We start from the raw sequence: 14,735 nt of genomic DNA, 5'->3' as shown, positions 1-14,735 counted from the left end.
ATTATACGTCTTGCTTCTGGGTCAGATATCCCTATTTGTACAGCCTTAGTTAATCTTTTTAAAAAGTCACTAAAGGGTTCTCTCTGACCCTGTTTCACTCTGACAAATGAGTCCACTCTCTGTCCTGGGTCTTGTACCCTGTCCCAAGCCCTTAAGGCTGCTGTAGTACACATGGAAATTGTGTTTTCATACAAATTAGCTTGTTTCTGAGGGTCAGAAAAGAGCCCTTCACCTAGAATTTTATCTAGGGATGTGTCAATTCCCTTTGCTTTTTCCTGCTGTTCTAAGAGTCTTGCCTCTTGCCTGAATAAGCATTTCCATTTCAATTGTGGTCCACTCTCAAGTACCGCAGAGCTCAGCTGGAGCCAGTCCAAGGGGGTTGCTCTGCTTGTCGTGGCCCAAGATCTTAGCATCTCTTTAACAAAAGAGGCTTGCATCCCAAAAGTCATGACAGCCTGTTTTATTTCCTTGAGATCATTCATACGGACAGGCTCGCATCTATCATCCTTGATGACCCTAGGGTTTCTGGAACCAATCACCTTCTCTGTTGTTATTACTGGAAAGGCAGGTAGAGCTGTTGGTAGAGCTTTGTGGAAATTGTTCTGCAGAGATTTATCCACAGATGGAGTTAAACTTTGCCTTTCTACCCTTTGCTCTTCTTCATCAGAATTTAGAAATTCCTCAAACTTTTCAATTCTATTCACCATTGCCTTCTGCAATGTCTGAATCTCCTGTCCAGAATTATGTTCCAAAGCCATCATTGAGGATTCTAAAATATGAAGTTTGTCCGTTAGAGATAACATCTCATCTTTGGACATAATTTTTATGGCATAAACCATGCCTTCTTGTATTGACAATCTTTCTGTCAATCTGTCATAAGCTTTAGACAAAATCCGATTGTCACATTCAGCAGTTTTGATTCTCTCAGTTAATGTTTCTGAATGGGACTGAAGCTTATGATCCAAATCAGCTGTTCCCTCTTCCATAGTAATGAATTTCTCCTTAGTATCAGTCACTAATGTTTCAGTTCCGTCAGAAAAGGACCCAAGCTTACGATCCAGATCAGCTGCTCCCTCTTCCATAGTAATGAATTTCTCCTTAACATCAGCCTGGAGAACTTCAAACTGATTCTCAATTGTTTTTAAGCGTTCAATCTCTGCCTTAAGAATCCTGGATTCGTCTCATAAAGACTTTATCATATTTCTATTATCAAACCATTTAGTGCCAATAAAAACTACGAATCCCAGAAAGATCCATAGATGTTGGGTGATAGACACCTCTTGTAAAATCTCCCACATGGTACAATTAAAAAACTTTTAAATTCTTGAACAGTAATGTGTTCAGACATTTTGTTTATTAAAGAAAAATTTTTTACCTGAAATGATCGGTTCCTCCCAGTGGTGGTCTCTTTGTTTTTGGAGCCTTTCCTAGAACTAGCTCTTGTAGACCAGGCTGGCCTCGAACTCACAGAGATCTGCCTGTCTCTGCCTCCTGAGTGCTGGGATTAAAGGCGTGCACCACCACTGCCTGGCTAGCCTCGAACTCACAGAGATCTGCCTGCCTGTGCCTCCCAAGTGCTGGGATTAAAGGTGTGTGCTACTACCACCTGGCGGGCCTCAAACTCACAGAGATCAGCCTGCCTCTACTTCCCAAGTGCTGGTATCAAAAGACTTGCACCACCACGGCCTGGCCAAGTCACTTTGTATCAGACCAAATCTGCCGCTGCGGCAGCTTTTGTTGCAAAACCACAGATACTTGAGCTTCTGCTAATTTAGGCAGTGGGGTTCCGCTGCAAACTTAGCCATGGCAGGCAGAAGGGGCCTGTGTGGCCGAGTGTGTCTCAGACTCGGCACTTGGGCCCAAGTCACGAACTAAAAAACAGCACCCAGGAGGGTGCAGTGTTAGCTAGCGGGCTACCCGCTTGAGTCGGGGTCAAAACAGCCTGACGTTGGACGCCAAAATGTAACGGCGTAAACGAATGCAGACAGATTGTAAATATATATATCCATATAGCTTTAATAGACTTACAGAACCACCGCTCCCATGGAGACCAGGAAAACAGAAGCAGTGGCTGGGAGCATGCTCGCCAAATATATATGCAAACATTAGCCCGAGGCGAACATGCCCCCTAAGGGGCAGGACTTATCCCTACATTTATGGTATAAGAGACCATTCCCAAGTGGATTGGTATCTTAAAGACTATTGACCAAGGGAAATCCCACAGCACAACTGCTTGTTTCTCATATTCCCTGAATATAACATTCACAATGGGAATTGACAGTTGCAACTCTCAGAAATAAGTGATTTATATTTTGAATTTATAAACACAGTATTTCCACCTTCCCCTTTTTCATACCAAGCTCTTCCATGAACCCTTCCCCACTTGTTTACTCTCAAATTCTTAGACTTTTTTATTGTTGTTATATTTTCCTAAATACATAAACACAACTTCTTCATTATATAGAGTGTCATCTGTACCTATATGAACTCTGGGATGAACTAATTTGGAGTCTCTACCCTGGGAACAATTCCTCCAGCTCTCTACTTTACCAAGCTGCCTACAGTTCTTTGTCTAAGGTTGAGGTCTAATGAACTCAGTGATTATAATCTACAGAATCACAGTCCTCTGCCCTGCCTTTATTTGAGTACTCCATATATTTTCTTATGTAATCCTTTTATCATCCATTTATTAAGGTAATTATTCCTATTTTATTCATGAATGAAGAAAATGTTCAGAAAGGACTATTCACTATGAATATAATAGCTACCAATAACAGTGTGATTAGTACAGCTGCAGGGAATTGATGTTCTCTCCTGATAATAAGAATAATATCTCAAATGAAGTAGGGACAATATTTTATCCCACAGAATGTAGAACAAGGTCATGTTCTTCTAATTCTGTACATGTGTGTTCACACAGCCTCTTACATTTACCAGTTTCTGCTTGAGCCTTGTGGGAAGATAGTCCAGATCCATCATTTAACTTTCCCAGCAGCTAGAGAGACAGAGATATCAGAGTGAAAATATCACAGCTGGCTGTGTCAGCTTCTTTGACTGAAGAAGTATCACTGTGAAGCAAAGCTAAAATTTTATTGAATGAAAGAATTTTAAGGTCATCCCTATAATGCACTCATTTAGATAATTCTTAGGTTTTGCATTTATGAGAAACAGCCCAGTCATTGAGAATGGTGCAGTGTAGGGCAGCACAGCTCCCGATTTCTAAATTAGACAACCCAAACAGAATCCTTTGCCTATGGGACTGTAGGATTATTTTTTCTTGGTTGACTATTTCATCAAACACAATTCCTAAAAATGAGCATACAATAGATACTTTCTATTTATGTCTTGCAAACACTGTGTTGAGAGCCTTTACTGTGGGTACACAGCATAGTGACAGCCAGGATACATTATACTAATTTAGGTAATCAAAGGGCCCCATTAATAAACTTGTAATTAAATGTATATAAAGAGTCTCATTAAAAATATGTTGTAAAATTAGAAGGACATAAATAAAATGACAATAAGTTAAATGTGATAAACTGCCAGTGAGTTATTCAATATTTCCCTGTGTGGTAAAATCAAGAAAATATAATGATCTCCTCTTACTTGATTTCATGCCAAATTTCGATTTGGCCTATAATTTTTGATGAATGACTGCTGGCAAAATGATGAGCTTTAACAAATGTTAATCTTGCCCCAAGACAGATCACAAATGGTTCTCATATTCTCCTCATCTCATAAGAATATGTCCTTCTAAGCTATAACTGAATTAGAGTTTTCTAGATTCCAAGTGAGCAGAAAGGGAAGGCTAGGATAAGGCTGTTGTTACCATGGTGTTTCCATGGGACATGGGGGTGAAAGCAGCTGCATCTGTGACAAGAAAGTCTGTGTGGTCACCCTTCAGATGTCAGCTAGTGGGGAAAGAAAGGCAGCGACGTGAAGAGGCTAGCTCCATTCTCATGTAATCTTCTGAAGCCCTCTCAGAATTTGTATTTTTAATTTCAGAAAATGTTGATATTAAGAGAAGCCAGACAATACAGTAATTTATTGAAAGTCTTCATTGTGGATACTTTCTGTTACAAGACAAGTTGCTGAATCCACTTGTTCCATGGCTTTCTCATCTTTTAAGCAGGGACAGAGGTAAACATGTATACCCTGTAGTAAATGATGTGAGTCACTGCACTTAGCAACTTCCTTACTAGTTACTCCCTCTGTTAAGGGGTCTTTATCACAAACAGTCTTCTTACCACACTTATTTTTATGTTTACTAATGACTCAGCATGCCATGTTATTTTTCATGTTTACCTATTCTGCAAGATACAGAAAACCAAATGAACAAAGAAGAAAATTGTAATTCCTCCTACCTAAATTAGCAGTTTAGGGAAATCTACTAATGCTCCCTTTTTGTAGCAGAAGAGGAAATGCTGATGAACATGACCTCAAGAAATATTTTTTTAATTTACCTAAGCATATTAAAATAAGAACCAATTTTTATTTTATACCCCAAGTATTTGAAACACTTAGAGTATGACCAAGTTGAAATCCTTAGCTTCTGAGAGACACAAAGTCAATATTCTATTTATAAACTCTTACCTCCACTAATGAAATGATGGATGTCACCTGAAGCAAACTTGGGTCCCTTCCCAAAAAGGAGAGAGAAAGGCACACAGGATCATGGCCAAAGAGACTGAATTTCTACCTCAAAGGAGTTGACCAAAATTGATGGAGACAGAGCCACAGAAGTTTATATATTTATATATAAAATTCCCATATTTATGTAGAAACATTATACTGATATATATGTATATAAACATACAGCAATGCTTTGAATATATATTCATTTAAGTCAAGTGGAATTACCCAATTACCATTAACCTCAGTAAGGAGAAAGGAAATTAGATTGGGATGAGGTAACACAAACAGTTTTCCAAGAGAATGTCACACTTGGTCTTGAGCTATCTTATCTGATATTTTAGTCCAAATAATCAAGAACATTGGTTCTAGAATCATGAAATGAGCTTTTCTGGACTGTAAAATCATGCAAATGGCATTGCTGCTATGCTTCTCAGCCTCAGCATTTTTTGAAGGTCCCTGCCAGAGGTATTCCAAATATAATGCTTAAACGTAGTTATCAACTTGACTGGATCTTGGATCCATTAAGACACACTCTAGATAGATCTGTGAGGGCATTTCCAGAAATATCAGAAAGGGAAGACTCTGAGCCAGAGCTTTCCAGGAAAGATCCAGATATAAAGAACTCTGGGGGAAAAGTCTTGCCCTTCTTTTCTATTTGTTGGTGAATATACCCGCTCAGCTGCTGCTTGTGTCTGTCTTCCTTTCTTGGCATCAGAACCCAACTTCACAGGGCTTCCAACATGAACTGTAGAATGGTGGTTCAGTAAGGACCCTCCTTCCTCCAGACTGAACTAGAACTCTACCCAGTCTAGTGGACTGATCAGCTATTGTGTTCTCAGACTTCCCACAGTGCAGGCAGCCATCTTTACCCTACCAGGTGCACATCATATGTAACAATCTAGTAGGTTCTATTCATAATGTAGATCCATTCTTTCAGTTTTGATCCTCTAGAGAGCTTTAAATAATTTACCAACCCAGTAAACTGAAAAAGGCAGAGAGGAAAACCATTATTCAGAGATGTGTTTAGAGCTATACTTGGAAGACTGTAAAACACCAGTAACAAGATCCTAAAACAAGAGACTTTATGAAAACCACTGTCTTCTCTTAAAAAGGTACTGAAAACAGGTTTGATAGGTGCCATGCATCTGAAATATTCAAATAACTACTAAAACTTAAGAATAAAATTAGCCAGACAAATTTAGGTACAAAATACTTTCATAGGTTCTTCACAGTCTTCACAAAGCATACACAAGTGCACACACACATACACACACACAAAATAGTGGTTGAAACATGCAGCTCTAATTTTTAACTCTTTAATTGCCGTTTCATCCCTACCAGGTTTTGCTTCTGCAATTTAAAGTGGAATGGACACTTGTGGTATATGCATATTCTTGGTATGTTCATCCTTTAATGATTTTGTATGTTCAATTTTAATAATTTTCTTTGCTATAAAATCTGCTGCATCTATCCAAAATTGATATAGCTTAGTGCTTTATATATTTACACACACATCCATACATATTATATATGTATTATTTAATTATAAACAAGATATAATTGGGTGGGCCATTTTAAGAAAACTTTTATTTAATGGACTTAGATTTTATAAATGACTTAAGCTCTTAAAAGCCTGTAGTGAAAGGGGTAGCAATTCCCTGTCCCCAAGAACTCTCTCCCTATTACCATCCTCTCTTGCCAGAGTGCTGCACTTAGCATGATCTGGGAAACCATATTGAACACTGTTACCACCAAAACCCGTTACTGGTTCAGCATCCACCTTGGTTTGTCTGGATTTCCTATGACTGTACAACCAGCACAGAAGATGGATTTCCCAACTAGCAAAAGATGAGTTCTTACAACATGGCTGATGAATTCTGTGGAATTTAACAAAGTCTCCTGCTAAAATTAACTGTGCTGTAATAGCACTGTCAGGAAATGTAAGATCTACAGGAACAAAGCAATCCAAGATCCAATCCACTAAGCCCCATTTGAGATGCAATTACATTTCAGATGCAGTAGCTTCTTTGTGAGTTTCATTGAGTTTGTCCAACACAAGCATTAATCTCTTCAATAAGGAGTATATTTGCTGTACACTGCTTCTATGTTGCGCTACCTGACACTAGTTATTCTTAACATAGCATGTGCAAGTCTCGTGGATTTAGCTCATGTTTCCTTACATGGAGCTTGGTGATGAGAAATTGTGCGATATCTCACAATTGGTTTGAGACTCTCATTTTCCCACTTTCCCCAGAGGAGTACTGCTGAGAATAGAATGCTTTTAAATGGAATGGTTTATTTAAATGGTTGACCAAAAGCATGAGAAGTATGGATTAGGAACGGCAGCAGGCTTTATAATATTCCTTGACTTCTAAAAATACCTTAACTGCCTTTGTTCAGTGTGGCTGTCTAACTGTTCCATCACCTTTTCTCCTTGCCTCCCTTATTGGCAATGACAGGTTCTGCTGAATGCAAACCCCTTCTAGGGGATAGCCAGAGCCATCTACCAAAAGCAATGGCACCATGCTGTGGGAGGCCTTTTGTGTGTATGTCCCTCTCTTCACTGAAGAAAAAAGTATGGAAATGAACTTCTAAATGCTTTGAATATGCTGGTCTGAGAGGGTTACCATATGAGAACAGGTAATGAAAAGTTGAAGCTGCATAATAGAAGAGCTAGAAAAAAAGAATTTAAGGGACAAGAGTGGCCAGTCTTTCCAGAGAATGATATGCTCCCTTGCTAACACATATCACTCTCTCCAAGTCCAACTCTGCAGGCCCTTAGCCTTTTTCCCCTACGAAATTTGTCACTGATTTTCAGCATGATCTTTTGTTTCTAGAGTTTAGTTCTTGCATGAAGAACACTGATTGAAAATTATCATTATCATGAAATAATTTTCACAGCACAAAATTCTCCTTACAAGGCATGAATGTTCATGTTTACTGATGGAAAGTCCTTGATGACTGTGGCATTCTCTTCCTGTGATTGCTGTTTTTGAGGTGACAGTAGCGTTCTCTCCCAGCCACTGTTTGTACCGAGACTCATCTTCTCAAACAATCAAAGACCGTGTGAGTGGAGTTCCTAAGGTGGGTCTGCTTCACAGTATTCTAAAAAGTGTCCTTGAAGCCCTCCTGACCCTGTCCCCAACAAGTCTGCAGACTTGTCCTTCTGCTTTCTGAAATGAATATAGCTTCCCAGGCTGAACAATCAGCCACCTTTTTCCTGTACTTTCTTATGTGTGTCCCATTGCTTCAACTATATATTTTACATATTTATTAAAATTTGGCTTACGTTATGTGTACTAATGTTTTCTCTGAATACATGCTTGTGCACCAAATGTGTGTATTATCCACATAGACCAGAAGAAGATATGAGATCCCTTGGAACTGGAGGTACAGAAAGTTATGAATCACCACATGGAGCTAGATATCAAACTGCTTCTCCAGAAGAGATGCAAGTGCTTTTAACCACTGAGCCATCTCTCGATTCTTCACGATACGCTGTATTTGTATTAATTAACGTTTTTTTTCCATTTGTGTGTATGTTAAACCTTATTTTAGAATTACTTCACCTACTTGACTTTAAGAAATGATTAATTTTCACTTTTTATTCTTTGTCCACTCTTCACACATCAGTTCACTACTTAACACAATGTATATTCAATTCATGTTTGTAAACAACTATATCCACTAGGCCTGTTACTTTACACCATGTGTTTTCTAGAAACCAGAGTATATTGCAGTCAAAGACTACTAAATAAGTCTTGAAAACATACCTCCCCAAAAGTCTTTACCAATTGATTAACTTATCCTTCATCTTACTTATATATTTCTTAATTTCCTCTTAAAACAGCCAAGGTGAATTACAGACTAGCGACAGAAGGGAAGAGAAAAGCATCCTGCACTAAGTTGAAGCTTTCTTCAACAAGATGGCTGGTGAAGATGAGCAGATCATAATTCAGATTCACATAGCTTTGCGAAGGGTACAGCTAGTGTTCCAAACTGGCAGCAAGCTAATGTCTTTGAAGAACTGAAACTCCTTCTGAGCTCTTTGCTGTCAGACAGTGGGAATGATTTAGCGTCCCACCCCAAAGCAAGAAGAATGCTCTGTCAACTCACTACATTCCAAAGACCAGCTGGGCTCTTAAGGGATAATGGGAAACCAATTCTCTACTGGCAGAAATTCAATGGTACAGTGAAGCTTAAAGGGTGATCACATTAGTTCTCAGCATACCAATAAATTTCTTCTACCCTTCAATCAACAGGTCACTTCACCTGTCTTGACAGCTTAGTCCCCTTCTGAGTGGGAGCCCATCTCATTTTCAGGACATTTTGATTATTAGAAACCTTTTTCCATTCCATCTGTTGAATCTATTGAAAGCCTCACTCAGAACTAAATTTTCCCTTCATCGTTTTTAGGCCTCAAATAAAATCAGCCAACCCGTAAGTCTCTGTGGTCCTCACTACGAGTCCTGCAGTGGTGTCTCCTGACGTTGCATTTACTGATCACACCATCTTCAGTTAGAATGTGTTCCCTCTTCTCTATGTTCCAACATATGAAATATGAGAAGGTATTGTGACAAGTAAAGATACCATGGAATATTTGTCAACTGTTTCTTCATTCGCACTTCCTCCATTTTCAGAATTTAGATAATATTCTACATTTTTGGCTCCTGGTAATATTGCAGCTAATGTAAGCAGTTTGCTAAGTGTTTTGACATATTCAAGTTCCTTTTTCTCAAATCACACTGCGTTATTCTGAGCAATATAACAAATTGCTTTAAAGCCACAGGGTCCATTGCTCATCTTATTTCCTCATTTTAAGTTTATGCCAGCTGTTAAAGCTTTTAGGATCACCAGAAACATCATCAGTTAGCCTGAAGGACTTGTGCTTGAACCTGTGACCCAACTAAGGAAAATGGGAGAAGTGGTGTCTGCAAGTTCCTCTCTGGGTGAACACACACAGATGTGGTGAAAGGCGATGTTTGGGCACAAACTGTACTCAAGGCAGATGTTAATGCAATAATGACCACTTTCAGCAGTTCCTTATCTAATTTGCATATCAGTCACCCAGTAGCACATGCTCCATCAAATGTAACTCCTGCCACCCCACACTCTTTTCCCCAGTGCTGTGCTCCATCGTGACCACTGTTCTGAGCTGGTGGTTTCATAAATACATTATTAACATTCTGTCAATCTACCTATCAAAATGATCAAGACTAAATGACATGTGAGTTGCACACTATCTCATTTAATCTCTATAGAAACAGATCTGCAGCTGCATAAGTTTCTTATTCATCCTCCACTTTTCTCTTTTGTCCTTTGCTGTTGTTCTCTATCTCTTATCTGTACATCGGCTCTGGGGGCTATCATGTTTGCCTACCCAATCTCTTATCTGTACATAGGCTCCGGGGGCTATCATGTTTGCCTACCCATATGCTTTTTATCTGCAATACCCTCTTGACTACACACATGAGTTCATACCATCCTTGGTATTTCAGATGAGAGGCTGCCCTATCAGAAGCCTGTATTTGTCCTCAGATGGGGCCAGGTGCTTTTCTTTTGTGTTTACTATGGTGTTATTTTCTTTTTTTTTTCAAGTCTCAACAGAAACAATTGCAGTTGATTTTAATTTTATAAATTCCAGAACAACATAAGGGTTTCATTACATGAGAATTGTTTTTCTTTATTTTTCTTTATTTTTTTATTTTTTAGTTGTTTTCCTCAATCACAGTATTTAATTCTATGCCCAGAATACATTTTCTATCTTTCTTCTTTTTATTCCTTATGATAAGAATTTCATTCTCCAGTTCCTAGGACATGGAGTCTAAATGAAGGAGTAAATAGGGTTAATATATTGTGAATTGGTGCTCAAGAGATCAAGAGCTAAACACCTCATGAATTTCTCTTGGTAATTCTTCCTTTAGATAAAAGAACATTGAGAGAGAGACTCTGGCCTGCTCAAAATTACAACAAGTTTGAAATTGATTAGAGTGTATGTGGCACCCAATCCTTACCTGGTCTTTGCATCAGATTGTGTGTGCAATGAATTATTATTCCTTCATTAAGCCTCATCAGCCTAGGGGCACTTGCAGTAATCATTTTCTCATGTGAATAAAGTGTTCTCTTGCTGGGACCAGAGAATTTTTAAAACCACTTTTAAAAAGATTTACTCCACACAGATACTCTGCACTTAGATTTGCGTCTGTACATGGTTGTTAAATTCAAGCACCACTGAGGTTTAGAATTTCCTGTGTCATTAGTTAAATAGGCACCTATTCTGGTGTGCTTTATGCCCCCATATGCTCTTAATTCACTGCTTTTTCTTTGGATCTATGAGTTTTTCTCAGTGTTTTGCAATTTGAAAACGTTTTATCAGCCCTATGTTATTCACAGGTGTCTCATTACCTAGCAACACACTATGGGGAATGCTTTCCAAAACCTCATTCTCTTGCAATAAACTTCTTTAAATTACAGAGTGTTAAAAGTTAACTCATGATGCTGTGACTTGTAATTTTTTTTTTTTTAGTTAAGCTGATATTTTTTTCTGGTCTTTCAAAATAACAAGGGTGTTTATTGAAATTTATTTATTTTTAAAATCCATCTATGTAGGCACTTTAGATCAGATGGGTCTACCTTCCTATTGTCTGAGCAACAGGAGCCAATACCAGGGCTTGATGTGTTTGAACCCGACCCCCCTGAATGATATCAAGTTTTCTATGTAAATTTAACAGAATTTCAGCATCACCTCAAACACCTTAAAGGAAAAAATGTGTAGGGATAGCCCAGCCCCTTAGAGGGCATGTTCACCTCGGGCTAATGCTTACATATAAATCTGGCAAGGATGAGCCCCACCGCTCTCTTTTTTGTATCTCCTGCTCATCGCTGGATCCCTGGTGTTGTAAGCTATCCCTTCATTAAAATTTGCTGTTTCATATTAAGCTAGCCTGGTTATTATACCGCTTAAAGTTTGGCGCCCCGTGAGGCTTTTTGGATACCCGCCGTGAATCAGAGCATCCTGGGTGGTAACCACTGGAAGCCAGGGCCACACCCTCCGGAGGAGGCCTCTCCCTCCATGCAGATTGTACCCTCTCAGCACAGCTCCTTGCCAGTCTGCTCTGCCCGACTACAGTGGCAGAAGCAGCTGACTCGATTTTTCCTGGCACTTGCTAGAAAGTCGGCAAACGGGACTCATGAAGGGGGACTCAGCGGATAGCTGAATCAGTCCCTCATGATTCTGTGTACCCCTCCTTGTCAGACAGTGGTGCCAGCACCTCTGTATTCAGCCCCCACCCCCTGAGCACCTAGCGTAAACAGCATGATCAGTACACAATGCCACACCGTGCTTGTGACTGCTCTGTGTCCCCTCCCCACGAGTGGCCAGGTCCTGCCTTAGCTCTGCCCCATTTCCTGGCCCTCCCTCCTGCTGCTTACAGTTAACTTTCAGTTTTGGGTTTTGAGTAGACTTTTCAGACCGGCTCTGACTCCTGCCACGTGGATTCACCTGTACTTCACCACCACAACCATCTGCTGGCAGGAAGCGGTCATTACAGGTAAAAATTTTCTTTTATAAATAAAAATAAATACTGAATTGATTGAAAATGTCTGAAAACATTACCATTCAAGACTTTAACAGCCTTTTTGATTGTACCATGTGGGAGATTTTACAAGAGATGTCTGTCACCCCACATCTATGGATCTTTCTGGGATTCATAGTTTTCCTTGGTACTATATGGTTTGATAATAGAAATATGATAAAGTCTTTATGAGACGAACCCAGGATTCTTAAGGCAGAGGTGGAACACTTAAAAACAATTGAGAATGACTGCAATCTTTTCAAGAATCAGTTTGATATTCTCCAAGAAGAGAATAGAACTTTGCTTAACATGAATCGATCAACTGAGCAAAATTTAGAAAAGCTACAGGCTGATATTATGGAGAAATTCATTACTATGGAAGAGAGAACAGCTGATTTGGATCGTAAGCTTCAGTTCCTTTCTGTAGGAACTGAAACATTAACTGAGAGAATCAAAACTGCTGAATGTGACAATCAGATTTTGTCTAAAGCCTGTGACAGATTGTCAGAAAATTGTCAATTCAAGAAGGCACGGTTTATGTCATGAAAATTATGTCCAAAGATGAGATGTTATCTATAATGGAAAAACTTCATACTTTAGAATCCTCAAGGAAGGTTTTGGAACATAATTCTGGACAGGAGATTCAGACATTGCAGAAGGCAATGGTGAATAGAATTGAAAAGATTGAGGAATTTCGAAATTCTGATGAAGAAGAGCAAAGGGTAGAAAGGCAAATTTTAACTCCATCTGTGGGTAAACCTCTCCGGTAAAAATTCCCACAAAGCTCAACCTACAGCTCTATCTGCCTTTCCAGTAATAACAACAGAGAAGGTGATTGGTTCCAGAAACCCTAGGGTCATCAAAGAAGATACATGGGAGCCTGTCCATATCATAGATCTCAAAGAAATTAAAGAGGCTCTGATGACTTTTGGGATGCACGCCTCCTTTGTTAAAGAGATGCTAAAATCTTAGGCCACAACAAGCAGAGCAACCCTTTCGGACTGGCTTCAGTTAGCTTCTGTGGTACTTGAGAGTGGACTGCAATTGAAATGGAAATGCTTATTCAGGCAAGAGGCTAGACTCTTAGAACAGCAGGAAAGAGCAAAGGGAATTGAAATTTCCCTGGATTAAATTCTAGGTGAAGGGCTCTTTTCCGACCCTCAGGAACAAGCTAATTTGATGAAAACACACTCTCCACATGTACTACAGTAGCCTTAAGGGCTTGGGACAGGGTACAAGACCCAAGACAGAGAATGGAATCATTTGTCACAATTAAACAGGGTCAGAGAGAACCCTTTAGTGACTTTTTACAAAGACTAACTAAGGCTGTACAAATAGGGATATCTGACCCAGAAGCAAGACGTATAATGATTGAGTCTTTGGCTTATGAAAATGCACATGTGGAATGCAAAAGGATTTGGGGGCCTTTAAAGCTCAGATCAGCGCACTTGGAAGAATGGGTTTGCATACACTCAATGTTGATACATTTGACTATGGCACTGAAGCATGGGTAAAAAAAAGCAATTTCCAATAGTAAAAGGAGACACCAGAATACCAAATGTTTTAATTGTGGCAAAATGGGTCATATGAAAAGGAATTGTAGACAATGGATTTTCAGAAATAATAATAATGCATCTTCTAGAAATAACAGAAATAGGAGGACTCAGGCTTCAGGTTTATGTAGAAGATGTGGGAAAGGCAGACACTGGACGAATGAATGCAGGTCTACAAGAGATAGACAAGGCAACCTGATATACATGGGAAACATGAGAGGGGCGCCTCAAAGGCCCCCATGGCAAACATGGTTCAATCATTTCCAGTTACTGCAGAGAACATGCGTCCTCAGGACAATTAGGAAGGTCCATGCCTACTGTTACAAGCAATAATGATCAGAAAGATAAGTTGCGTGTGTTTTGGCAAACTTTTATAAGTGATCAAAGATTAAAGTTGAGAGTGTATGTAAATGGCATTTTTATTACTGGCCTGCAGGACACAGGTGCTGATTTAAGTATCATTACCCCAGAATCTTGGCATCCATAATGGCCTCTTCAGAATGTAAATGTTCAGCTCCTGGGAATTGGAACCCTATCTCAAGTAAGGAAGAGCACGAGATGGTTTGAATGCATAGGGCCAGAGGGACAAATAGGAAAATTAAGGCCATATGTAGCCAATATTGCAGTGAATTTATGGGGTCATGACCTATTACAACAATGGAATACCGAAATTAACATTCCTGCTACTTCTAGAGCCTATATTTCTGAGAATAATATTAAAAGACATTACAAACAGAGAAAACCGGCCATTTGGGCTGTACAAGAACACAAAGCAGTTGATATCCCTTCAGAGATACCAACAGCCTTGCCTCTAAAATGGTTGACTGAGAAACCAATATGGACAAAGCAATGGCCTTTAGCTGAGGAAAAGTTACAGGCTTTAGAACAGCTGGTACAAGAACAATTAGATGCTGGATATATAGAAGAATCTACCAGCCCTTGGAATTCTCCTGTATTTGTGGTTAAGAAAAAA

The sequence above is a fragment of the Microtus ochrogaster genome, unplaced genomic scaffold (genome assembly GCF_000317375.1).
Source record: "Microtus ochrogaster isolate Prairie Vole_2 unplaced genomic scaffold, MicOch1.0 UNK14, whole genome shotgun sequence".
Taxonomy (NCBI): domain Eukaryota; kingdom Metazoa; phylum Chordata; class Mammalia; order Rodentia; family Cricetidae; genus Microtus; species Microtus ochrogaster.
This window is presented reverse-complemented; position numbering follows the sequence as displayed.